Below are 25,869 nucleotides of genomic sequence, written 5' to 3'. Positions count from 1 at the left end.
CCACTTCGGGAAACAGACAAAGAATAAGCAACTCAACTGAGGGCAGATGCAAACGGCCGGCAAACCTATGAAAAATAACTCCCATTTGCTAGGAAAATGCAGATTAAAACCCAATGAAACTTTTTACTTTAACCCCATCAGAGTGGTAAGGATAGAGAAGCATACTACTTCCTGCTAGCCAGGACGTAGCAGAAACAGTCCTCTAAAAATACTGATGAAAATGTAAATCACCATGCTTGCTTTGGAAAGCAGACTGGCGGTGCATATTAAAATTAAAAATTAATATGCCTTTTCACGAAGCAGCCTTTATCCTGGATATCTATCCGTCTTCTAGAAATAAAAGCATCTGTACACAAAGTCATATGTATAAGGGTGTTTATTGTACCGTTATAGTGACAAAATACTGAAAGTACAAATGCCAACCCCTTGGAAAATGGCTGCAGTATAGAATATTGGTACCATGTCTCATTATGTAGCCACTGAACAGAAAGAGTTCCAGCTCTGGGAGAGTTGGCTTGGGGGAAACCGATACATTCACGAGAAGTGAGGTGCAGAAAAGGCTGTCATATCCGGTGTGAGACAACAGACAGCCTCCCTGGCTTTGCCCATGGGTGTGAACCTGTGAGCATGGAGAAAAATGAAAGAAACCTCTCATTCTCTCAATTCAGAGGGCTGGAGGTGGGGTTGGGGTGCATGACGGGCTCGGGGGGCGGGTATCTAAGCTTCCTCCTCTCTCCTCCCGCACATGTAAAAACCCACTCGGTGTTAACCGCCTCCCATGTTTTTCCCGTGGAGGCAGCTGCGTAGCTCTGTGGTCTGAAGTTAAAAATCCTGGCTCCTTCTCTGAGACCTCTCCCTCTCTTTTACTTACGCATACCAGTCTGTGCTTGGTTTGAGGCTCTGAGACCCTCTCAGATTTTATGAAGTTATTCATTACGCATATTTAAAATTCTTCCGGTTCCCGCTCCGTTTCCACACTCCCCTTGCAAGCTCCTGCCTTCCATTTCACAGCCCTGGTCTTTTCACATTTGACGATCTTCAGTTGCATCTGGTCTTTATATCGGTGACTCCTGTTTTCCCCTTTCTCGTTAAGGGAACCTGTCACTGTGCTTGTCAGGTTGCAGCCCTGTGTAAGGGCTGGGGTGGGACCGGCCAGCAATGGCCTTTTGCCTGACTCCTGCACGTCTCTCCTGGCTGTCTTCAGATACCCACACTCCCGCTTTCACCTGCAGGATGACAGTAGCAGCAGGAAAAGCTTGAGGAAGTGACATTTCCTGATTAATCACCCTGATTGTTGCCCGCAGGTCTCCCCAGCCCCTTGTAGGACTTGACTTGAGCTCCCAGCACCTAGAGAATACTTGCACCCCTACAGGGGCTCTCTGCTGCAAATGCAGAAGCTCTGGTTTTGTGTTGCGGTCCGTCCAGCCCATCCTGTTTCTGTTCACTGATGCTAGTCTTTCCTGTGTCCCCAGGACTTCGTGGCTGTGGTGTTTCGTCTGGAGGGGAGAGGCATGGTAGTAATGTGTACTCAGGGGGCCCTGTGCATATGAACTTCCCCAAGCCTTGGTTTTCTCATCTGTAGAGCGGGGTTAGTAGCAACAGTACCGATCTGCAGGGTTATGGTGAAGGTTAAGAAAGCCGTGTTCTCCAAGGGCTTAGAACAGTGGCAGCTGTGTACAGGCAGACCTCAGAGATATTGCTGGTTCTGTGCTAGACCACCGCAATAGAGCGAGTTGGAATCTTTGTGCTAGGGGAAGGTCTTGTCTTCAGTTTGTAAGTACTTCAAAATCTGTGAAACACAGTCAGGCAATGTGGAGTGAAACGACATATTCTTGTACTAAGAATTTCATCAAAGTTAGCCACTGCTGACTTCACTATATGGATCCTGGTAGACATGCTAGGTTGCAACGTGGTGTTTTCTGCCAGCTAATATACCTACCGTGTCTTCTGCCTCGATGTTTTAAAAGCGCTATGGTGTCTCTTGTTACATCTGCATGCAGGTGTTTCTATAAATTCCTACAGTTGAAATCCTGGATGAAAGGACACCAACATATACAATGTTCATCGATAGTGGGGAATTGCCCTCCCGAGTATTATGCTAGGTTCCGCTGGCTGAGGGCAGCAGTTTTTCCCACACTTCACATTGTGGTTTTATCAGTCATTTAATCTTTGCATTATGGAAGGTACAAATATCACATTTTATACCTTTAATCAGTGAGGCTGAGAATCTCTTCATCTATTTGCATTTTCTCTTTTATGAAGTGCCTATTCATCCTCTTTGCCCATTCTTCCTTTGAGTTGTGAATTTCTCACTGATTTGTAAGATTTCGTCATAAATGGTATTTTTCTCATTTGACCTACTGTATTTTGTATAGAAGCTTCAAATGTTAACATTGGACCTTCTAAATATGTCTTTCCTGCGGTATCTTGAAAAGCTAACAACCATTTATGGCATTTTACAAGTATATTGATATTTATAATATGAGTGGGTTTTCCCCCTTCAGTTGTGAAAGTTATGCATACACATTGTTCTAAATCTGAAAAAAGTTAGAAGGAAAAATCTACCAGCAACATAAAGGGAATCACTCTTACTCTTTGGCATTTCCTTTTAGTTGCCTTCTGGTAGGGAATTTGTATTTTTACATAATGTGTATCATAATGCAACTAGACTTGTATAGACTACTTTTCATCAGTTAACAGTCTAATATATGCTATTCAGCATTCCATTTTCTCAGTGTACAATATCTTATTTAATCATTTCTGTTAAAATTTCCAGTGTTTCCTGTAAGAGAGCAAAGATGCAGTGACTGATTTTTTTTTTTTTTTTTTAAGTTGGATTACCCTGGCCAGTGTGGCTCAGTTGGTTGGAGCATCATCCCATAACTGAAAGGTTGTGAGTTCGATCCCCAGTCAGGGCGCATACCTGGGTTGCGGGTTCGATCCCCGATCTGGGTGCATGAGGAAGGCAACCAGTTGGTGCTTCTTTCTCACACTGATGTTTCTTTCTCCCTTCCTCTCTAAAAGCAATGAAAAAAGAATGTCCTCAGGTGAGAATTTTTTTTTTTTTTTTAAGTTGGATTGTGTTTTTATGATACCTCCCTGGAAATAGGATTCCTAAATCCAGCAGTATTAAGGTTTAGATACTTTGGGTGCATATTACTAACTTGCTTTCCTAAAGTATAGTACCAGTTGATGTTCCCATCAGCATAAAGACCCTTACTGCCCCTCACTCAGGAGAGCCACCCAGAGAGGATCTGGGAGAGACTCCTTCAGAAAGAGGCCCAGGCAGTGTGACACCAGGCACTCGTATGGCAGTGAGTTCAGGGGTCTGAGGAAGAGTCAGTGGGGCGGGGAGGGGACTGTGATGGGAAGGCTGGAGAGGAGCGGAATGGAACGGGCAGGAGCCTTGGTGCTGGAGGGCTGTGTTGGGTGGGCCACCGTGAGGGATTTGCGTTTTATGCTTCAAGTTGTGGAAAGCCAGCAGAGAGTTGCCAGACAGAAGAGTGGCTTGGTGTGACTGCTGTTGCAGGTGAGAGTGTCTGACCCAGAGGCTGTTGCCCTAGACTGTGTGAGAGAGGATGGTTTGCATACCTGGGTGGTGACATCCAGGATGGAGAAAGGAGCATTGTTGGGTTTTGGGGTTTTTTGGTGATTGAGTTCCCAGGGCCTAATGATGGACTGGATGTGTGAGGAATACAGAGAGGAACTGAACAGAGGACATTCCAACTCGAACAGCGGGGGTTAGCTGGGGAGCAGGCGGGGAGGCAGACCCAGAAGCTGGTGTTAGGTGTCCAAGATCTCCAAGTGGACATGTGAAGGAGGAGGTGGAAAATGAGAACGGACCTGAAGGGAGGGGTCAGGCTTGGGTACAGCCAAAGGAACTGGGCAGGATCACAAGAATTAAGGCTTTTCTTCCAAGTGAAATGTGTTCAGGACCCTGAGTACATGCCCTAAAATAATGAAGGTTAAGAACACAACTGTTTCTTAAAATAGGGAACTGTCTGGAAGCTGTCAGTTATAAATGGCTGAACATGTAAGTCCCTGGGTCTTGGCTAGTATCCTGTGTAGAGCAGGTACATGCTATTATGGCTACAGACAATGTTTAAAGAGTCAAGAGACCTTTCCCCTTCTTGATGAGACATTTTTCTTTTCAGCTGTTTTGATAGTCACTTGATTGTGTTAAGTTGCGAGGCATGTAAACTGCACATTGTCCGTTTTTTTTTGTAAGGCTTCAGAAGGAAAGGCTAATCCACATTAGGAGGATTTGATGTAACACCTTGTAAGGAAACTCCAGACTTACCATCACCAAACCTTGCCTGTGTTATATAAAGATTTTTTACTGTGTCATGTCGTCCTTGTTTGGTTCAATTTATTCCTCCCTCTGCAAGCGTCCTAGTTTCTCTTCTACTGTTGTTGGTTTTGAACAAAACAGAGAAACATATCTTCCCCACCACACCCCACCCCACCCACCACTACCACCACCACCACCAGCAGCAGCATTTGGAGCCTTCATTCGGTTGCTCTTTTTTTTTTTTTTTTTCAAATAAGTGACAATACATTCTTAGTAATTTTCAAAATTTGGCTTTTTTTTTTTTTCCTTCTGATTATAAAGGAATTAGACATCAGAAAAGATGAAGTATCAAGCAGTGATCCACCTGTAATCCAGAAAGAGACAGAATAATCAGTTACTATTTTATTTCCTTCTGGTCCTTTGCCTACATTTATATATGTATATGGAAATAGCTTATGTGTTTTTTGGGATAATACTATAATCTTGTTTAGAATGATGCCTTTTAGCCAATATTTTATGGTGCTCATTTTATGACAACATAATATTCCTAGAAACATAATTTTTGAAGGCTGCAGAATATGGGCAAATTCATGATGATTTTTAAAGGAAAAAAACACTCAAATCCTTCCTGGTGTGGCTCAGTGGATTGAGTGCCAGCCTTTGAACCCAAAGGTTGCCGGTTCAGTTACCAGTCAGGGCACATGCCTGGGCTGCAGGCCAGTGACCCAATTGGGGTCGTGTGAGAGGCAACCAGAAATCTGATCTCTTTCTCCCTCTTTCTCCCTCCCGTCTCCTCTCTCTAGAAATAAATAAGTAAAGTCTTTAGAAAAAAAAATCTCAAGATGATCTCACTAATTGACAAATCTTCCTAAGATTAAAATCAAAAGCAAGTGAAATACAAACACTGAAAAGTCCTTGAGATACTACTCTGAAGTTCAGATTTTGCGTTCGTAAGATTTTGATTTGAATGAAGTCGGCCTTCACACTTTTCTCACTGCCTTTGGTTTAGTCAACTTAAAATTTAATTACCTTTTCTATACTTCCTCTGCTTTCCGTTGGAACATCCTGATCTCATGTGACCCTTTGGTGGTTGATAAAATCCCACCTTACAGGCCATATCAATTTTGTAACTGTGGTGAACACTTATAAGATGGGCATTTAATGGTCAGTAATATCAAATTAAAGAAGTGCTGTGAATTTTTAGCATTCTATGGGAATTTGAATTTGGGGAAAGCAAGCCCCCAGGGATGTGCATGAGAATGGAAGCAGCTTCCCCTCGTGGCCCACTTCGGGTAGACCCAGCCCTGGTCCTTCACAGATGTGCCTCCTGTCACCTGCCTCTCCGGTAACAACCGTGGGGGATTCCAGGGAAGGCCACCGTCCCTTCCTCTCCCTTTGCTAACAGCATTCTGCCCACATTGTGAAACAGAAGTGTCTGCCTTAGACACCTGTGTCTTCCTGTTCATCAAAGGCAGAGGCCTGTAGTTGCTTGCAAAGCTCCCCTTCAACCTGTATGTAGCCCTCCACCCTTGCCTATCTTGGCTTTGTTTCCCGCTTTTCCTCTGACCAGCTTTCTCTGTGCCTTCTGCTTCAAGACCCTAATCCCATTTCCTCATGACATTTTTTTTATTTTGGAAATCTCATTATGTCTGCTGTTGCCTTGATGGAGATAAGACTCATAAGCTATAAAAAGGTATATATATAAATATGTAAAATTTTTAAATTGTCCTATGTTATATATATAGTTTGGGGTTGTTTTTTTTTTAATTAAATAATTAATTAATTAATTTTATTTATTTTTAGAGAGAGGGGAAAGGAGAAAGAGAGGGAAAGAAACATCATTGTGTGATTGCCTCTCACTTGTGCCCCCAACTGGGGAACTGACGTGCAACCTAGTCATGTGCCCTGACTGGGAATCGAACCAGTGACCCTTGGTTCTCAGGCCGATGCTCAATCCACTGAGCCACAGCAGCCAGGTGTTATATATAGTTTTAAAGTTCATGATTCTTCACAGGACATTGTGAATGTTTTCCCTTGTTTTAAAATATTCCTTGAGGACGTATACATACAGGTATCTAATTTATTTTCTCTCTGGTTGGTCATGAAGGTTGCTTACAGTTTTTAGTTTTGTTTTTGTAAGGAACTTCTTGGTTTGTATTGCTCAGCTATATCCCTGATTATTTCCTTAGGAAAGAGTCCTTGGGTTAGAATTATTGAGACAAAGGGCATGGCTGTGTTTAGACCTCTGGATTGTCTATGCAGTCTTTATTTCCTTCTCAGCGATGCCCCCTTTTAAAGGCCTTCTTCCTCTGTATTTATTCTATGGTGATACATTCCCAGCAGGTTTCCTTGATTTCAGTTGCCGTGAGTTCTAACCTCAGTCGCCTTGGAAACAACAGCACATTGTGGCACCCCTGTGTCTGTATCCCTTTAGGAACCCCTGTTACGTTCGTCTGCCAGCCTCCCTGCCCTCTTGCTGGGCCCCTTGATTTGTGGGGGCACCGTGGTGACTCGCCTGCTGGGGCCGCTGAGTTTACGTGGCTCTCTCTGCCCCTGACTTCAGTGCTGCCTCCTTTTGCTCCCCAGTTGTTCCAGGCTTTGCTTGTCTTGCCTCAGTCTCTAATCCCTGTCCCGCTCTCAGCTATGACCTCGTCTTCTACTTCTCTGGAAAAGCAAAACAAAGCAGCTGCCCTCCGTGGGGGCAATACTAGAAACTGCCCTTCCATCTACCTAGTTCCTGACCCCATCTGCAGCGGCAATTGACCTTCCTTCTTCCATGTCGCCTCAGAAGCGGCTTCCACCCCTTCTCCAAGGCCACCAATGACTTCATTCTGTGCAAAGTCCAGCGGTTCTCAGCTGGGGCATCTTTACCCGCCAGGGGATAGGTAGCAATGTCTGGAGATGTTTTCTGGTGGTCACACCTAAGGAGAGCTGCTCTGTAAGCGATAGAGGCCAGGGATGCTGCTCAACATCCTACAAGGAACAGAAGAGCCCATCTTCCCTGCCCCAGGCAAGAATTAGCTGTCCCCCAACATCAGTAGAGCCCAGGGGAAGAAAGCCTGACTTATACCTATTCTCAGACCTTGGCCTTATTCCATTGGTTATCCCATGTCTGCATTCTTGTCTGTTTTCACTACAGCTGCTTTGTGGAACAGCACTTCTTTCGGGCTCTATTAGATTTGGGACCTTTCAGTATCCCCTCAGTTAATAGTGCAGTGGGAACAGGGATAGTAGCACCACATTGGGACTGAGTGTTTGTGTTGAATCTGCTTTAGCGTCTGTTCCTAGATCGTGTGCTGCTTTGGTCAGGTTCTAATTTCCTCTACATAGAGAGACTTGAACTAAGGCTTCTACTGTCCCTGCCATTGCTAACATTTCTTAATTCAGTGTTAAGATAGTTGTTGACTACGTTTAGTCGCGTTTCAGTAGAGGTTGGGCAGAAGCTGACTTCCATGAGTTGGGGACAAAGATGTAGTTCATATGAAAATAGATGTACACCACATGGCCAGTAAGTTTGATTGTTAATGGTGGTAGCAAAACTGTAATTGGAAAGGTCAAGTGTGGGCTTTTTTCTTCTCCCAGAATAAGGGTTTTCTGTGCATTTTTCAAGGCAGGACAGTGGACCTTGTTGAGGGGGAAGCATGATAAAATGAAATGTTTGGCTATGGGAGAATGATTATTAATCAGAAATCTCAGTTCTGTCTTTACTTTTTATGTTAATACTTGGAATGAAATGACCATTTAATTGGTGTATTACTTCGCTAGGGTGACTATAACAAAGTGCCATAGATCGAGTGGCTTAAAACTCAGAACACTATTTTCTCACATTCTGGAGGCTAGAATTTGAGATGAAAGTACCCACAGGGTTGATTTCTTCTGAGGCCTCTCTCCTTGGTTTGCACATGGCTGTCTTCTCCCTGTCCCCTCACATGGTCACCTACTGTACTGTCTGTGCCCAACTGCACTTCAGTGGGCTCATTTTCACTCAGTTACCTCTTTAAAACCCCTGTCGCCAAATAAAGCTACATTCTGAAGTTAGGACCTCAACATAAGAATTTTGGAGGACATGATTCAGCCCCTAACAGTTGGGTAATATTTGATGTGAAGCCTAGGTGTGTTTTATATTTAAGAGAACAGGCAGGTTATTAAATTACTTATTCAGCCTGTTTAGATATATTTTCTTATAGTGTTTTATGGTTCTTATTTTTTTTAACCTCCAGCCAGTGAATAAATGTGAAGCAGCTTAATGTATAGATTTAGATACAAAGAAGATGACGTCTCTGCTCTTAAATTTAGGTTGTTTAGCACTTGTGTGTCCTTGCCTACTAACTGCTAAAAACTCGAGGTACTTTTGTTTGGACAGTTCTACTGAAAATGGTTGGAGCTGTCAACCTGGGAGCAACTGTCTGTCTGTAAGGGTGTATTTGGGAACGACATGGTTTCTAGTAAGTAACCCTGTGCCGACTTTCTCCACCGAGACATCACTGATCCTCCAAACCACCTTAGGTCGCTGGCTCCCCTGGTGATCTGTTTTGTTATCCCAGCGCCTCTGGGAATCCCAGCCCTTGAGTGCCCGCCCGTGGGAACTCGAAAGTCTAGTTCAGAGTTCCTCAGCTGACATGCCAGGAACACTTAGTGAGCGAGCATTGCCACCAAATTGGAGTTCATGTGGAAAGCTAGCTTTTTGCTATAGGTGGGAACACGCCCTGTTTCAGCCACACCTGCTGGGGTTGTGGAGCGGGATTTGCCATTGCTTCAGTCAAGACCCAGGAGGCGCAGGTTAGTGACCGTCACAAGCCAGAGAAAGAACACATGTTCTCCTTGGCCCTGGGAGCTCAGTAGAATCAAGGGGGGTCAGTTTCATAGACTGTACCCCTCAAGCAGCACTCAGAGCCCTTGATCTGTGCCCGAAGACATCTCTACATCTGAAAATGACTTGCATACCAGAGGTGGCAGATTCATAGAGTGGTGCCGTCTCTCGTGGGACACTGACCCTCCATCAGTTCAGTCTGGTGGTGGTGTTTGTATCAGAGTATCTCTAGCCAGCCTTTCCCCCTTTTGGGACTTGTAAGCTCTTTCAGGGCCAGACGTGGTATTGTCCAGCCTGCCTGGTCTGGGGCCTCTAATGCAGGGACTAGAGAGAAGCTGAGCTCCCCTTGAAGGCAGAAGGTCAGACTGAGCGCCTCTTCTGCCCGGAAACCTCCACCCAGCTTTACATAAGCGCACAGCCCAGCCCCGAGCTACAGTTACCTCACACAACCATGTGAACTCCGTGATTGCCTGTCCTGTTAGGTATGTCCACCATTCATCTCTGTACCCATCGAGAGCTGTCATTTGGAGAAGCAGTGTTGCAGGTAACACCGTTGCTGCAGGTGTGGCTATTTCGGCTCGGTGCTAATCTGGGCGGGGTTCCTTAACCATACGGTGGGGGCGGAGCTCGACTCAACTCCTGTTTCCACCAACGAGCATTTCTTCCTCCCTGTCACTGAAGTGAATCATCGGTATAAACAGCCAGCCCAGTGCATTCCTCCTCAGTTGTGTTAAAACTTGCTGGTGGACCACCAGAGGTGTGTGCGGGCAGCGTTTCAGCAGAGGAAAGGCGAGGACAGGCCAGGAGCCCCAGGGTCGTGTCCCAGCTGTGTGCCCCTGTGACGCTAGCCCAGTCCGACGCTTTCCGGCGGGAGAGGCGGCTTGTTTTCTGTAAGCCTTGAGGACAATTGTAGGTAAGAACAAAGACACCACTGTATGTTTGTTATATGAATGCAGAACATCTACTATTGGCATGGGGCTGGAGTTTGGGGTAGTACTGTTTTTATATCAGCAGCTTTGTTCTAGCCGGTGCTCAGCTTTTCCTTTATAAATGGCTTCTTTTGGGTATTCAGTTGATAAGTTTTGCTCTCCTTGTGTGTATGTAGATGGGATGATAGCAAAGAAGGAGACTTGAAAAGAATTGTCATCTGAACTCTCTTGATTTCTCTTTGCTTCTCATTGCTGTCTGGACTATTTAGAAACACGTACACTTTTTTTTATTAAAAAAATAATGAAAGCACAATGGATACTTTTGTTTTGTTTTTGAAATCGTGGAAAATGTAGACCACTTAAGTTCCGTCAATTTTGTTCTCTGATTGAGGAATCACTGGTTTGAGAGGAAGCAATTGTGTTTTTCTTCCTGTTCTGTTTTGGGTCTCTTTTCTCTGAGTATTTCTGACTTGGAAATCTCACTAGAGAAGAGAAGACAGCAACTATACTTGGCCTCAAATGAATTAACACCTGAGGGTTGAAGTCGTTTGCTTGAACCATGACTTATGTTTATGCCTGAATTTTGATTGGTAGTTATAGAAATCTTTCTTCCTCTTAGTATTGGGCTTACATGACTTATTCTGAATGTATTTATTATTGTTGTTGTTAGCTTAAGAGAACAAAACTTAAAGCTCAGAACACAGTCAAGTTTGGGTTTCACTGTCATTTCCCACCCTTACTACTCATACATATGAATATACTATGTAATTAACATGTGACTTTTCTGTTTCTTTACTGTCTCATCTGATGGTGATTCATAAACTGTTAGTTCACCGTTTAGTATATGTCTGTAGGTTGCAAAAGCCCAAAACAGACTGGAGCATAGGCCGCACCTTTATGCTAATGAACATTCTTAACGTTAAATGTGGTCTAAGATAAATGAAATCGAAGGCAATAAAAATGTATCAGCAGTGTGGAGTAGCAAAGCCTATAGTCAAATCGGGAGTTATTCTTTAAAAAGATACTTTATTGCACATTGAGAAGGATATTGTTTACATGTGTTTGAGTTAGAGTGTGCCAATCAAACAAAGAAAAGGAGACAAGTAACTAAACTAAAAGTGGGCCCTCGCCAGGGAGCTCAGCTGGTTAGGGCATCATACAGATACATCAAGGTCGCAGGTTCAGTTCCCTGTCAGGGCACATATAAGAATCAACCAATGAATTCACAAATAAGAAAAACAGCAAATGAATGTCTCTCTCTCTCTCTCTCTCAACCCAATCAATCAATAAAAAATAAACTATAAGAGGGAACTTAAAGAACTTAAGTGGCATTGCCTTTTTTAAAAATGTTAGGAAGACGTGAATTTTAATATCCATGTGAATTTGAGTAAGATGATGATGAACTCAAGAAGAGATAAAGAGAAATGCCTTCCATTTAATTAGCTAGGGGAAAAGGAAGGAAATGATTCTCATAAATATTTAATTTTTAAAAAGGCTTTATTTTTTGTGGGGAGTGAGTTGTGTATTGCAACTAAATAGTGTATTTAAAACAACACATTTAGGACATTTTCTTGTCACTGTAGAATGTAACAGAAAGATATCAGATGAAGGCAGGAATAAATGGTAGGAATTTCCTAGATGAGAAACACAAAACTTTTATTCTAAAGTGGTTTGTTTGGAGGGTGTGGTGGTGGTGGGGAGCCTCTATACTTGTACAGCATCTTAGAGGCAGTCAGTAAAACTGAGGATTTTGTGGTCAATACGATTGTTTTGGGGGCAGGGGGTTGGTTTCATTTTTTTCAATATTCAGCCTGTACTTAGGGTGTTTCCAAGTCAATTTTCAGGCAAAGTCATTTACCTATCATTTCTTTCACCTTGGCAGAAATCTGTTCCTCCTCGAGCTTTCCCTCCTTTGCCATTTGAGTTCATCATGATTTAATGTGCTAGCGATGTAGAGGATTTCCCATTCTCTGGGCGGGCTTGAAGCAAGCCTGTCATCTCTCAGCTTGGATCCCTGAGGCCCCAGAGGCCATTCACCTCCAGGGTGACAACAGAAGCTCAGGCTCACAGGTGTTTGTAGAATCTGTCTCAACTGTGCTGTCAGTGGCTTAAAATTCCATGGAAGGTCACCTGGCACACCTTCACCTACGGTAAATATTTGCGCTGTCCCCATACTTGGCCTGGTTTTCATGGTCCCCAGGTAGGCAGGAGCACACACAGGTAGTCAGCTCCCCCACATGATCCTGCCTCCTGGCCAGGACTTGCGGGTCAGGCCGAAGTGAGACCGCCACCCGCCGAAACTCAAAGGGGGCTTTGTTTCTGAGTCATCTAAAGGCCTGACATCTCGCTGTTACAGGAAATCCCTCCTGCCCTACTGTTAGCACCAAAACTGGATATCAGCCCAAATAATCACGAGATCTTGAACCATGATTGCTACTCTCAGCTGAGACATATGTGAGTTCTTTATTCATCTTAGAAGTCGTTACTGGGAGAAAGGTTAAAACCCCAGCTCCCGATTGACATCAACCCTGAAAACAAAGGATTGATTTTCTTCTCTCAGAGAAAGGAATTTTCCGTGGAAGTTTTTGGAACAGCACACGAGACGTGTGACATATCGTCACCTCCCAGAGGTGGTTAACAGTGTCACTTCCGACTAAGTGGAAACACAGAGACGATAGATTCAAATGGGGCACGTGGAGTTCAGTAGAAATCCTTGAAAAAGCGCCACCTCGGTGATGTAAGTGGTCATGCCCACTCCACTTGCTGACTCACACAGCCGCCTGCAGGCGAGAGGATCACATGCCATTGCAAACCACCTCTGACTCAGGCCAGTGACGGGAAACCCTGGCACAGAGGGCATTCGGTCATGTATTCTTTATTTTTTTTAAATGCTATATTTATTTTTTTAAGAGAGGGAGAAACACATCGATATGAGAGAGAAACATCAATCAGTTGCCTCTCATCTGCACCCCCACCAGAGACCAAACTTGCAACCCAGGCATGTGCCCTGCCCGGGAATTGAACCTGCAACCTTTCACTTTGAGGACGATGCCCAGTCTGCTGAGCCACGCCAGTCAGGGCTGATCATGTATTTTTGAGCAGAGGTCATATGGCATCGTGGGGCTGTGATCTTCAGGATCCTTAGCCAGTGCGGGGGTTTGAACCTTCCGCTCCTTTATTAACAGGGTCAATGTGTTTATTTTGGCCAAGATCTGCCATGCTAAGTAGACAAGCTTGAGACTCACGGAAGTGTCTAGTCTTGTTAAAGGAAATGGTGTAGCAGGCTCTAAAGCATTTTCATATAATATGTATTCACCCTACATTTCTTTCTTGCCCTGTTGTGTTGAGGTTTTCAGGCACATAGTTACGTGTAGGCTCATCCAGTGAATGATCTGTCTGAAAGATTTGTTCTTTTTGGACACTCTCCTGTCTGGTATTATATTCATTGGACTATTTTAACACATTGACAAGGCACTTTAAGACACTTACCATGCCTTATTTATTACTTTAAAATCATTTGTCTTCTCATTATCCTTTTAGTCCATTAATTACCAGATATTTATTAAGTATTTTTGTGCTAGAGACTGAGGGGGTACCTCTTTTTCCTTTAAGCCTCGCAATTTTTATTAAGCTAAAATTCTTTTAAGTTTGACTGTGTCTTTCCTTACCTTATTTATTTCATTTGATTAATTTAATTTTAAATATATACCTTTAACAGCTCTTAAGCCCTGAGCTGAGTGAGGATGGCAGTCAAAGACAATTTAGAACTGATTTGTAAGATTAATCAGACTGGGAAGCTATGCTCCCTCATTTTGTTAGCTGGTTTAAAAAACATTAACGTTCTCTTCAACTCTTTGTTCTTTAAGGGAGGCCACACAGCAAAGCTTGAGCAGTTTTCCTGTGTGCGTGTGTACAAGTGGAACTCTGTTTTTTCAGGAAAATAAAGAATTTGGCAGCTAGAAGATGATGTGAGCTGAAAGGTATGCATGTCAGGAGGGGACAGCAAGGATGGGAGGAGGCAGTGAGGGCCCCCATTATATTACCTACAGGGAACTGCCGATCCCAAGAAATCCTGCACCTTCCTGTTGCAGGGACATTGCCATTAAAATCTGATTTTGAGCTTGACACTGCCTGGAAAGCTCTGACGGCAAAGCCAGCATCTTAGTGTGGCAATAACTCATTTAGGGCTAAGACCCACAGGCTCAGCAGTGAGCTTCAGCAGTACAGCTATGGGTGGCAAAAGCCCCTGCCCCTCCCTGGATGGGGGGCCCCGGCTCTCCACCTGCGTAACCCTAGGTGTGACTGCATCATAATTAAGTTGCTCTTTTGCTATGCTTGTGTCCATCTATATTTTTCTCTCCTTTTTTCTTTTCTTTTTTTTCCCACTGTGTGGTTGCTTCTCACTTACGCCCCCAACTGGGGACCTGACGTGCAACCTAGTCATGTGCCCTGGCTGGGACTCGAACCAGCGACACTTGGCTCACAGGCCGACGCTCAATCCACTGAGCCACAGCATCCGGGGTTTCTCTTCTTTTTTCTTAAGGGGATGGGAGAAGCGTGGGCAGAGAACAAAATAAAAAGCAGTTTGTGCGCTTCTGAGCTGAGAGCGCACCAGTTAAGAGTCTAGGCAACCTCCCCACCTTGAGGTGGAACTCATTTATTCAGCAGCTCTGCACTGAGCCTCTCCAGGCAACTTGGGAGGTAGGTGCTAGGAAAGCCAGTGTAAACAGGAGGTGCCCAGTGCCCACCAGTGCCCGGCCGGTGGTCTGCACAGCCCTCTGCCATGCCACCACCTGCCTCCCACCTGCAGGGAGCTTCGATACTGTCCTTGGGGGTCGTGTGAGGGGCTGCAAAGGAAGGAACATCAGGAGACAGGAATAACAGTGGCCTGGGTGGGCGCGCTTTCCCCCTTCTGCATGTAGCCCCTGATTCTTTCCAGAATGCCCATTTTTGCTTAGCATGGAAGCTGTGGCCAACCCCAGGATAGTGGTTAGAAAACTCGCTTTAAAAAATTCTTTGTAACATCCTTCCCATAGAAAACTATAAATTATTGTACCTAGAAGGGTAAATGGTCATTAATCTTAGAGCAAAATGAAGATGTATCCTGGAAAAAAATTTTTTTCGCTCATCAAAGATGTTTAAGTATCATCTTGCCTAGACAATATTGGCAACTAGGGACTTAAGCATCTATGGAGTAGCCTCAGCGTGAATGAATTATTCTGCCATGTAAGAGGTGTGGCAGCCGGGATAGAGAAACGCTGAACTTGTACCAGTGACACAACACAGGCTTTGTCATTGGCCAAACGGAGTCGTCTTAGGTTATGTGGCCTCTAATATTTGACCTCTCGTTTGTCTTTATTTTCAAGTCAAGATTTATCACAGCCACCCGTGGGATCCAAGCTTGTAAACAGTTACTGATTTCAAACTATAAGATAAATATTGAGTGGGGGTGTGTGTGTGTGTGTGAGTGTGAACACATGCAAAGCAGTGCATTTATCAGGTATAGTCCCTGCGTGCTTCCTGACCTTTCTAACCCAGCATTGCTGGGAATGAGGCGATGTGTTCTGAGCTTCTCAGGTCACCATGGCCACGAGCTCCTAGGAGTGGCAGAAGCCCTTGATGTGTTGTGGTCTAACGTCACTGCCAAGGACAGCGACAGCTCACCAGGTGCCAAAGGAAATGGTATGAAGGTGTTCCCACCGTTGGATGAGGCTAGCGGATGGAGATTGTGACGTCTGATAATTTCCAGGTGCAGGTGGCAGAACCAAGAAAACATACCTGGGGACACAGGGTGCCTCTCTGCGCCTATGTTGCTGTCTCACTCAAAGCAGCCGTAAGAGAAGAAAAAAATCCTGTCTTGGTCAAACGTGCAACTGTTATATCACAGAGAGAGGTCTTCCCCCCAGTGAATGGTTTTCCACTTCCTTCAGGTTGTTCAGACTCACTGTTTCAGAAAGGTCCCTGGACCAAGCTTTTAAAAGCGCATCAAGCACCCCTGTTCACCTCCCAGCGTCAGTCCTCTTGGCCACCAGTGATAGTTCGTTTTTCCTTTTGGATTTGTCACATTCTAACACTTAATACTCATTGATTCTGTGTTGTTTACTCCCTCCCTCTGCTCATGCCGATTCCGCCAGGGGAGGGAGTTGTCGATGTTTCCCTCCCTGTGGTATCTCAGGTGCCCAGAGCAGCGCCTGAGACATGGTAGGTGCTCGGGAAAGATGAGCTGCATGAAGCAGTGGGAGAGGGAACCAGGCGCCTGAGCCTCGGAGATTCTGGGATGGGGCCTCCGTGTGGTCTTCGCGACCCTGACTTGGCTGCGGTGGAGGCTGAGGTCTAGTCTGAGTTGTCAGTACTTGGCGGGGAGTTGTCTGCAGGTCGCCTGGCCCCGCCTTTCTGCGTGAGTGGGATGGAGCTAGCTGGGAGGCTCTCACCACTTTGAGATGAAAGTGTCATTGCCAGACTTTCTTAAGTACTTTTTCTAAGGTTGGAGTTGAGCTCCTGGCTTTTGTTACGAAGAGAGCTCTGTCCCCAGGGAAGTGGATCTTTGAAGCTCCCTGTAAGCTGCTCATCAGCGTAGCAAGCACATGACCCATTGAGGGTTTTCCTGCCTGATTGCCACTCTGGTCTTCAACAACGAACATGCTGTAGCCATGCATTCTCTGTGGTTTGGTTTAGCATTAATCCATTATTAATTGCCTCTTGTTCGAACGCCCTCGGAGCAGATTATCCTTCACTTTCCACGTCTGCTCCAGTGCTATTGGCTTTCTTTGTTTCAGTCCTGACGTGAGAAAAATAACCAAGAAATCATAAGTGAGGCTGTTTTATTTCCATCCGATTTCCTCCTGTATTAACACTGCTGCACTTGAAAAGAGGGGAGCTGGCCATCGCTCAGCATGTCTCTCCCATGATGCGGAGAGTGGTCTTTTCCAGTAGAGGTTACTGCAGACACTGACTCCAGCCACCTCATCCCCATGCCCCCCATGCCTGACCTGCCCTTGCTCCATCATGATACCCTGCTGCAGACCTACTGTGTGGCTGGGATGTCACATACACAAATAACTGAGACATGTCTCTGTTCGCAAGAACCTTCCAGCCTAGTAGCAGAAATGGACCTTGAAGTAAACAATCTCTGTACTGATAGACTGTTGCCAACAGGAGCAGGGTTTGGGGGTTAGGAAGTCTTCGCAGTGACAGTTGAGTTGGCCATGAAGGTCATGTGCAGACCAGGGGGGAGCAGGGCATTTCCAGCTGAGGAAAAAGCATGGTGTGCTCAGAGAACTAAAAGGCCCCTTTGGTTAAATGTGCAATGCACATGGAAGGTGACATTGGAGGGGCAGGTAGGGGTCAGAGCCAGGCAGACTGTGTATGTCACAATAATGTGGACTTGATCTTTGAGGTTGCAAGAGCCAAATCAGAGTGGGTGATTCCCACGTGTTCGGCTTGCGTGCTGGGTTAATATTTGGCTGCATTAACCAGGTGTGGAATAGAGGAGGCTGGAGCTTAGCACAGTGTGTCCATGAGGTGCTTAATCACTGAGGTCGGGGTGTCCAGAGGATCTTTCATTTGCCTGCCCTGGTGCTCAGGACTGAGGCCCTGAAGATTATAGACTATGGAATCTATGGAGAATAAATCTAATTGGCAGTTAGTGAGTGGAATTTGGCAGGAATGCATTGTGGTCCCCACACGTGCCCCACACACAGGTCTGAGTCAAATTTATGTCCAGTTATAAGGAGGCACGCTGCAGGCACGCACGCTGCCTGAACGTTAATTGCTGAGGTCTCAGACTGCTTTTTCAGTATAGCTACTGAACGTTACTCCTGCGGAGTGGGGAGGCGCCCTTGCATGTTCACCTCGCTGGGGGTGACCTAAGACATTCACCTCCCTGATGACCTAGTGAAGAGAGAGAGAGAGACATCTTGTCTCCCTTGGTTGGAGCACCTGCGACATCCACAAGGGGCTTATTTTTGTGGCACCTAATTGTGACTGCTGTTTAACAGCATCTCAGTCCCTGTCGGCTGCACAAAAAAATGGAGGTTAATTACAGTGAGTGTTTTCTTAATCACCTGCTTGTATTAAGCTCTGTTTTGTGTGTGAAAATTCACATCTATACGGAGGCTTATGCACCTTTATTTTGAAAGGAAGCCTTTTCAGGGTTGAGAAAAAAAATCAATAGCACACTGCAAAGACATGGAAATGACACTGAGAACTTACGCAATTGGAATAAAAATGTATCGTGGTGCATAATAAGCTAAGGGTCCACTTATTATGAACCCCTTTCCAGTTCATAAGTGATTATCAACAGTCTAATCAGGGTTTCTGACATTAATTATTTTGTTATTTTCTTCCTAAGTTCATCCTCAAATGTTAGTATTTCTTGTGTCCTTTTGACATGAATATTAAGTTTCTCACACAAGAGTGTGTCAGTTACATAGGTCAGTTGTTAAAAGTTTTGCCTTTGTAATTAATCAAAAGTGGCTCATGATGTTTTCAGTATCGGGTAATATTGCTGAAATGGGGTTCACTGTGAAACCCCCCAATTTTGTTTTCTTTGACTATATTTGAGCTTATGACTCGGGGTACTCTAGGAAATGACACTCCCACATTGTGAAAAGGTCAAGAAAGTGAAGCAAGTTTAAGAAAATGAAATTAATGTGGAAAATACATTCTGTATCTAGTTGATCATTATCAGGTTAGGAGGTAGACTGAAAATTCTATGTTTTGACAAATTGGGCAAGAGAGTGTTTCCATATGTTTGACCCCTGGGAAGAGGCTGTCCTATCACAGGGATGGTTAGGAAGTCACGGAATATTTATTGAGGACTCATTCAATGCAGGGTTCTGTGGGAAGTGCAGACTACTGACTTGCAGCAGGTTTCAGAGAAGTAAGATCTACACACTCGAGAAAAGGGCATGTAGTGCAGAAAGACACAGAAGTCGGTGGCCAAGAAGTAGTGTAAACAGTCATGGCTGTAGGAATGCAGTGTGGAGAGGCTGGGTAGAGCAGGCGGTTTGCTCTGGGTAGAAGAGAAGGACGCGCTGGCCGCCCGGAGCCTAGAAGGAGCTAGGATTTCCATAGTCACGAGGGGAGAAAACAAGGAATCACCTTCAGCAAGTATGCACCAGTAATAAGTGGGCAGAAACCATGGAAGGTAGTAGATCGGCATATGTGGGGAACCAAACAGATGTGGCTGTTACTGACAAGTGGTTTAATGGGGTTCTGCTCTTCTCTTGCCTGATAGAAATCCTTAAGCATAGAGGAACAGTCAGCAGGGATCTGTGTTCTGTTTTAAGTATCATAGAGAGCTGACCGCCACAGTTCTTATGGCAAAGGTGCATTTAACTCTACAGAAATTCTCTTTCTCTTCGTCAGTCCTGTGTGCGCTTGCCCTGTGATTAGCATGTTCTTCCTCAGGGTCGAAGGGACAAGGAGAAACACACACATCCATAAAGCAGAGTCACCTACTAGCAGAAACCTTAATGATCAAACACACAGCTTTATGAGGTGGGCCGTGGTGTGGGTAGGAACAATGCCTGCTAATAAATAGAACCTGCCTCAGGCTGTCTTTAGAATTCCTTTGATATCCTTAAGGGAGGATTTTTAAAATTCTGAACACAAAGAAAAATCTCCAGTGTGTACCCAGCTTTGGAGATGTGATTGGGCTTCATCTATAAACAGTCTTTCTTCTTGACAATATATGGGTCTCTGAAATGCAAATGTGAGTGCCCGCCATGTAGTATTTATCTGCATGATTGCTGAGAAAATGGGTGCCCTATGATGCCTATCATCTTGCCAGCATTGGGGTGGGTCATTGTCATAATCTGGCCCTCCTTCTAGTCTAGTTTTTTCTCTCTGTGAAACATCACTCTTTTTCCCTCTTTTAAAATTTGATTTAAAAAAAAAAATCTTTGTGATGCTATAGAACAGAACTCAGCATAATGGAAAGGTCAAGTGTCTAGGGGTTTGTTTGCATGTTTAATAGCCTTGAAGATAAAGCATGAAAATAATTATTTTGCAAATTATTTTTCGGAGAATGGAGAGGATACTTGCTTGGTTTCCCCGAGGAATTCTAGGATTTCACAGGCAGTTCTTTGTGCTTCTGAGGGCAGTCTGACTGTGGTCCACAGGGGGGCATGGGGAGGGGCTGTATCTTAAGTGTTGGGCAACCTCATACAAGTCCAGGATCTCTTACTTACAGTGTGAAAATGCAAGTACCTTGGAACCTGAAAGCATTTCTGTAGATTTGTAGGAAATGTACTTGATAGCAAAACCTGTCCTGAACGGCCTTGAGAGTATTGCCAGGTTTGTGTAGACCACACTGACATTTGAAAACGGGTGCTGCCCCCATCCCCTCCTGCGACTTGCTACACAATAATGAATAGTCAGAATCGTCTTTCTAAAATGAAAACAAAGTCAGAGTCCTGTAACACACTTGGCCCTGAGGTTTCTGATAAGGGCTGGCTTTAACGGAGTGTTCGTCTCCGTGGGCTGCTGTGACAAAGTACCACACACTGGGGGGCTTCAAACATAGAAATGTATTGTCTCCCAGGTCTAGGGGCTGCAAGTCTGAAATCAAGGTGTCAGCACACCCTTCCCCCTCGGAGGGCCCTGGGGAAAACGCCTCTCTTGCTTCTTCTTTCCTGGTGGTCACTGCATTCTTAGCATCCCTTGGCTTGTAGGGGCACCTGTCCTGTCCCCTGGCCCCCTCTGCCTCCGTCTTGACACCATCTTCCCATGTGCATGTCTGTCTCTGTGCCCAAACTTCCCCACATTGGATTGGGGCCCACCCTAGTGACCTCACTGTAACTCACTTACCTCTTTAATAGGTCACATTCTGGGATATGAGGGGCTAGGCCTTCAACCTATCCTTTGCGGAGGGACTGATTTAGCGCATATCACAGGGAGCGGTTCAAGACGCCCTGCTCCGCTTTTTCTCTGTGTTCAGGGGGGTGCCACGTCTGAGACCTGCGCCTTGTGGCTCTCCTGCCCTGGCAGCTGCATCACTGAATGGGTGTCACTTTTCAAGACTTTAGAAGCTGTCACATGCAGTGCTGATGTTAACTCCTTTGAGGGAGGAGTCCCTTCCCTTAGAGAATCTTGCCTGGAAGAAGACAGGTTCTTGCAGTGAGAACTGGACTGAGCTTGGGGTTATCTCCTGAGGTACTTCTGGCACCACTGCCGTTCCCACCCCTGAGATGTCTAGAATGTTCCAGTGTATGTCAAAGGAAGGACTGTACAGAAAGTGCTCAGGGCAGTGCTGGGAACATAGAGGGGTGATAGTTCTCTGTGTGTAGGAAATGCCCACAGTACACATCGCTGTCCTCCGGTTCCCTCTTTTCTCCACCACTTCCCATCTGCCCCCTGAAAATCAGCCCTGTGAGGCCTGCGCTCAGCATAGCTGCATCACCCTCTGCTAGGCCTTTGTCCCTGAGCACCCAGTGCAGGGTGCATCTCTGCAATGCTGGGCAGGGGGCACTGGTTACCTCTGTGAGCCGTCTTAGTCCTCACATCCCAGAGTGGGCAGTGACAGCCAAGGGGACATGCCAGCTGTGCTCCAGGAACTGATGGCGCTTTCAGAGTTAATTAAACACATCTTTTCCTCTCTATTGAGTTAATCAAGGCTGAATTCCCTGAATAGCTCCCTACCTTAGAATCTGCCCTCTTTCCTAGTTCAGCCCAGTTCTGTGTGGATTCCACTCTGGTATCAAGTTCAAAGTCCCTCTGCTGGGCCAGTGGTATTTCTTTTCCATCGTAAGGGCACAAGTGGGGCTGGCCACGGAATGGGCTTCCCTGTGATAGGTGAGCGCCGGTTCTGGAAGTCTCTTCCCGCACTTGGTGATTTCAGTGCTGTTCTGTGTCTGTGCACCTGTTTTTTAGGCAATTAGGAATGTGTCTTTGACTTTTCAGACCATGAGGGGAATGAATAGGTGAGCAGGTGGTCAGTATCTGGTCTGCATCAGGTCAGACCAAAGCAGCTAGCTGAGGTGATCCCGTCTTGGAGGCCCCCCCTTTGCCCTGTTTCCTTTCAAACCGAATTCCTGACAGGCTCTTGTTAGTACAGGCTACTTGTCAGCTTGCTCTCACTAGACAATAGTGCTTTTTTAAATGGGCAAGAATTGACTTCCCTTTACTCTCTTCCTGGCCCTTACCCCATTGAAATAAGCAAAAATGGTACTGACACATAAGTTAGGGTTACAGGTAGGCCTTGTAGGTTGCCTTTCCTGTGACCCCAGTAAACGTGAGTAGTGTCCAGCGGCCAGAGTATGTGCACCAGGTGAGGCAAAGCCGTTGGCATCCCATAGAGATGAAGCTGCACCCCGCCCCCCATCAGGAGTGATAGGGTAGTGGGGTCAGAGATACTGAATTGCATGACCTCATTGTGCTGGGTCCTGGAGAAAAAGGAGAAAATATGGGGTCTCAGCAGTTTCCCAAAGGAGGTGCCCAGCTGGACAGATTGTTACCACGGCAGAGGACCAGCTCCTGCCTCAGATCTGAAGGGGAGGCTCTGGGGTCGGGGCACCCAGCAATCCAACGTCCACCACAGTCTGAGAACCTAGAAGTTCCCGAGCTCCAGGCCTTCCACACCCACCCTGGCCATGGTGGGGGTGCCACAGGGAGAACTGCCGTGTCTGCACCTGCTCCGGAGCCCTCTTCTTAGCGCACATGCAACAGAGAGGATGTGTGTGGGTGTTCCAGATGGTTCCAGTTCATCCTTACCATCAGAGTGTAGGCACCGCTGAGAGGGTGAGCGGGAAGCCCTCGGGAGGTATCAGGGGAAAGGTGAGGAATGGGCTGTTCTAAGGAGACAGGACCGGGACATGGATGGGGAATGTTAGGATGTGTCTGCCACCAGCCCATTGACTTTGTCGTTCTTCACAGTACTAGCATTTTCCGTGACATGAGGCTTCCTCTGGGGGGCCTTTGACATCTGCCCAGCCTAGAGTGCCTTCTCGGACCTGGGGAGTTAATAGATTGAGCAAGTTTTCTTTCTGCTTCTGCTAGAAGATACAATATTGCTTAAATAATAGACTTGGCCTGTGTGGTTTTCAAAGAAATACTTCGGGGACGACTTAGCATTTAGGTCCCATCATCGTGGAGGATCCAAAGGGCTTGTAAGACTGAAACCTCTGGTCAGCCAGGCCAGGACGCTCTTGTCAGCAGGGGCTGGGAGGAAAATACGGGGAGAGGCTGCGGGATGGGAAAATAAGGGGAGCGGCCTCCTCGATGGCTTCATAGGGCCATATGCATTGCTCTCTAACTTGACAGCCACTTACACATCTGTTGTTGCACACCCATGTGCCCTGTCCGGAAGATTTCGGCCTTTACCATCTCTTGGCATTCCTGTCTGTTTTACTTCTTTGGCAATCTAGAGGTTTATTACCCTTTGCGTGAAGCAATTTCCATAAACACTTACCAGAGGCTGATACTTGCTTAGGCAGGAATTAATTCTGTGGGGCATTTGGTAAGTGAATATAGAAGTATCATAGAGATAAGTTGCTCCCTGCCACTATGAGCGAAGGTTGGGACCCCCAAGGGACCAGTTGTAGATGGCCAGGGTAAGGGGAGTGGCTCCTGACTAGAGAGCCCAAGACTTGAGTGACTGGGGAGGCTTCAGGTTAAGAGTAAACCACCCGTTGCCCCAAACAACAGAATTATAACTGAAGTGTCCAAAAATGTATTTTTCAACAGCTTTACAGAATATGCCTGAATTGTACTGTTTCAATGCCTCTTTCGCCTGCTTAGGACCAACGTAACAGTTCATTTGTCTGTCAATTGGCTGTTAATTTGTCGTATTTGTTGAAAGATCACACGTACTTAAGAGTGAGTAACCATTGCCAGTATTGGTGACGTGATATATTTCAAAGTATACTTCATGCCCTTTAGTATATCTTGAGGGCTGATATGTAGATGCATATTCTTTCACAAATCTTCAGTAATCATCCATTTAAGGAAACTTTCTGGGTAGAAAAAAAATACTTGAAGCCCTTTTGGGTTTGTTATTGAAGTGTAGCGCTGAAATTACAGGCTTCAGTGAGTGAAGAGCGCATTATAGTTGAAGCATATGTGTAACTGTTATTGATAATTTTCTAATTTTTTGTATTTATAAAAGCAGTACTTGCTCAACAGAAAATTTAGGAAAAAATAACCACATAAAAGAAAATAAGCATAATTTACCAACTTAGCATCTAGAAAGAACTATTAGCTTTACTATATTTTCCTCAATTCAGAGAAGGAAAACTCTGACTCCAAAAAACCTCCGCTGCCTTGCGGCATACCTCTTCAGGGGAAAGGCTAAGGGAGTAAACCCCGACAGAAAATCCGGAGCCGGAGTCCCTAAGGCGGTTTGACGTTGTAGTCAACACCGGCAACTCCTGCGGCGCACCTGAACCCAAGCTGTATTGACTCCGTCTTTCCCTTGGGTCCTTCAGCTGCGAAGAGAGGGGGGGTCTGCTGCATGGGCAACAGCAGACCCTCCATATCACCCTGCCCAGGCTCTGTAGCTTCAGCGTCATCGCAAGATGTCGATTCAACACGGGAGGAGACAGATACTACCATGTCACTCCCGAGTCGGACTGCACAGCCATTCTCGGCGGTGCAGATAGACTCTTAAGAAGCTACACCATCGTCTCTCGAGACGGACGGCTGCCGACGATTTTCCTCAATTACTTTCATATAGTCACATTTTTAGATCTTGCTTATTCCTTAATGTTATACCATGATTATTTTTTCCCACTTAAAAATATTCTTTGAAAACATGATTTTAATGTTCTATGATATCCTAGCCCAGATTAGACCATAATTTAATCACCTCTCTATTAGTATAGAAGGTTGGTTCTAACGTTTTCTTATATATGATGCTATGATGAGCATCTGTTGCAGATAAATATGTGCCTACATCCCTCTGATTATTTCTTTGGGATTAATTCTCAGAAATAGACTTATAGATCAAATGCATCAAGACTTTGAATGTTTTTATACCTCCTGCCATATCATTTTCCAGAAAATTTGTAATGATTTCTTTCAGGTAGTAGAGTATTAAAATGTCTGCTTCTCTGTGTCTTTGATAATGTTAGATGAAAACTTCAGTTTCGATATGATTGCATATATATACATGTGTTTTTTTTCTCCCTTTACTATTTAGGTAATTTTTGTCCCTTAACTTGAGTTTTGTGTTATTTCTTTATCAGTAGTTTATGTAACACTGACTGTAATAGTAAAAATGGATCCCTGACTGGGTGGCTCAATTCATTGCAGCATCATCCCGTACACCAAAAAGGCTGCGGTTTCAACCCCTGGTCAGGACACCTACCTAGGTTGCAGCTTTGATTCCCCAGTCAGGGTATGTATGAGAGGCAACCAATGATCTCTCTCTCTCTCTTCCCACTCTTCTCCCTTACTCCCTCCCTCTCTCCCTCCCTCCTGTCCTCTCACTCTAAAATCAATAAACCTATCCTTGGGTGAGAATTTTTAAAAAATAGTAAAAGTGAAAGAGAATGAGGGAACTTACAAAACAGGTTTTCCAATGAAACCTTCTGGGTTAGCAAAGTCTCAGTGTGTCAGATACATCAGGTCGTCACAATAAATTTGATCTCTGGTGCTAGGTAACACGCTCCGTTAGCCATCTGCTCTTTGCTAATAGGGAACAGGGACACAAGCCTTGCACCGCCTGTCCCAGTAGAGTACTGAGCAACCTCATTTTACAGGAAGGAATTGTTGCTTCCTTCGGGTGACGGTTGTGGTGCTCCCTTAGGTGGAACACATGGTTGAAAGGAAGACCTTTCTTATTCTGCTATCCAGGTATCTTGGGAGGATACTGTAGAGCCGTGGTCACGGCAGTGCTA

General features: G+C 45.3%; 1 protein-coding gene across 4 annotated transcripts in view; it reads left to right on the top strand.

The window, feature by feature from the left end:
* The window catches only part of NEDD4L (NEDD4 like E3 ubiquitin protein ligase), a 307,610-nt gene that overhangs the window by 138,688 nt on the left and 143,053 nt on the right, over positions 1-25,869 (top strand). Inside the window, exon 1 of one of the 4 annotated variants that reach the window (XM_090285453.1) lies at positions 9,964-10,014. The exons of the other annotated variants lie outside the window; for them this stretch is intronic. The gene's annotated coding sequence lies outside the window, so the exon portion shown is untranslated. Of the gene's footprint in view, positions 1-9,963; positions 10,015-25,869 lie in introns of those variants that run through there. 4 annotated transcript variants of the gene reach the window in all.

Source organism: Furipterus horrens, unplaced genomic scaffold (assembly GCF_987537825.1).
Source record: "Furipterus horrens unplaced genomic scaffold, mFurHor1.1.pri manual_scaffold_8, whole genome shotgun sequence".
NCBI lineage: Eukaryota > Metazoa > Chordata > Mammalia > Chiroptera > Furipteridae > Furipterus > Furipterus horrens.
Note: the sequence above shows the minus strand (reverse complement) of the source record. Positions and strands in the feature narration are given on the sequence as shown.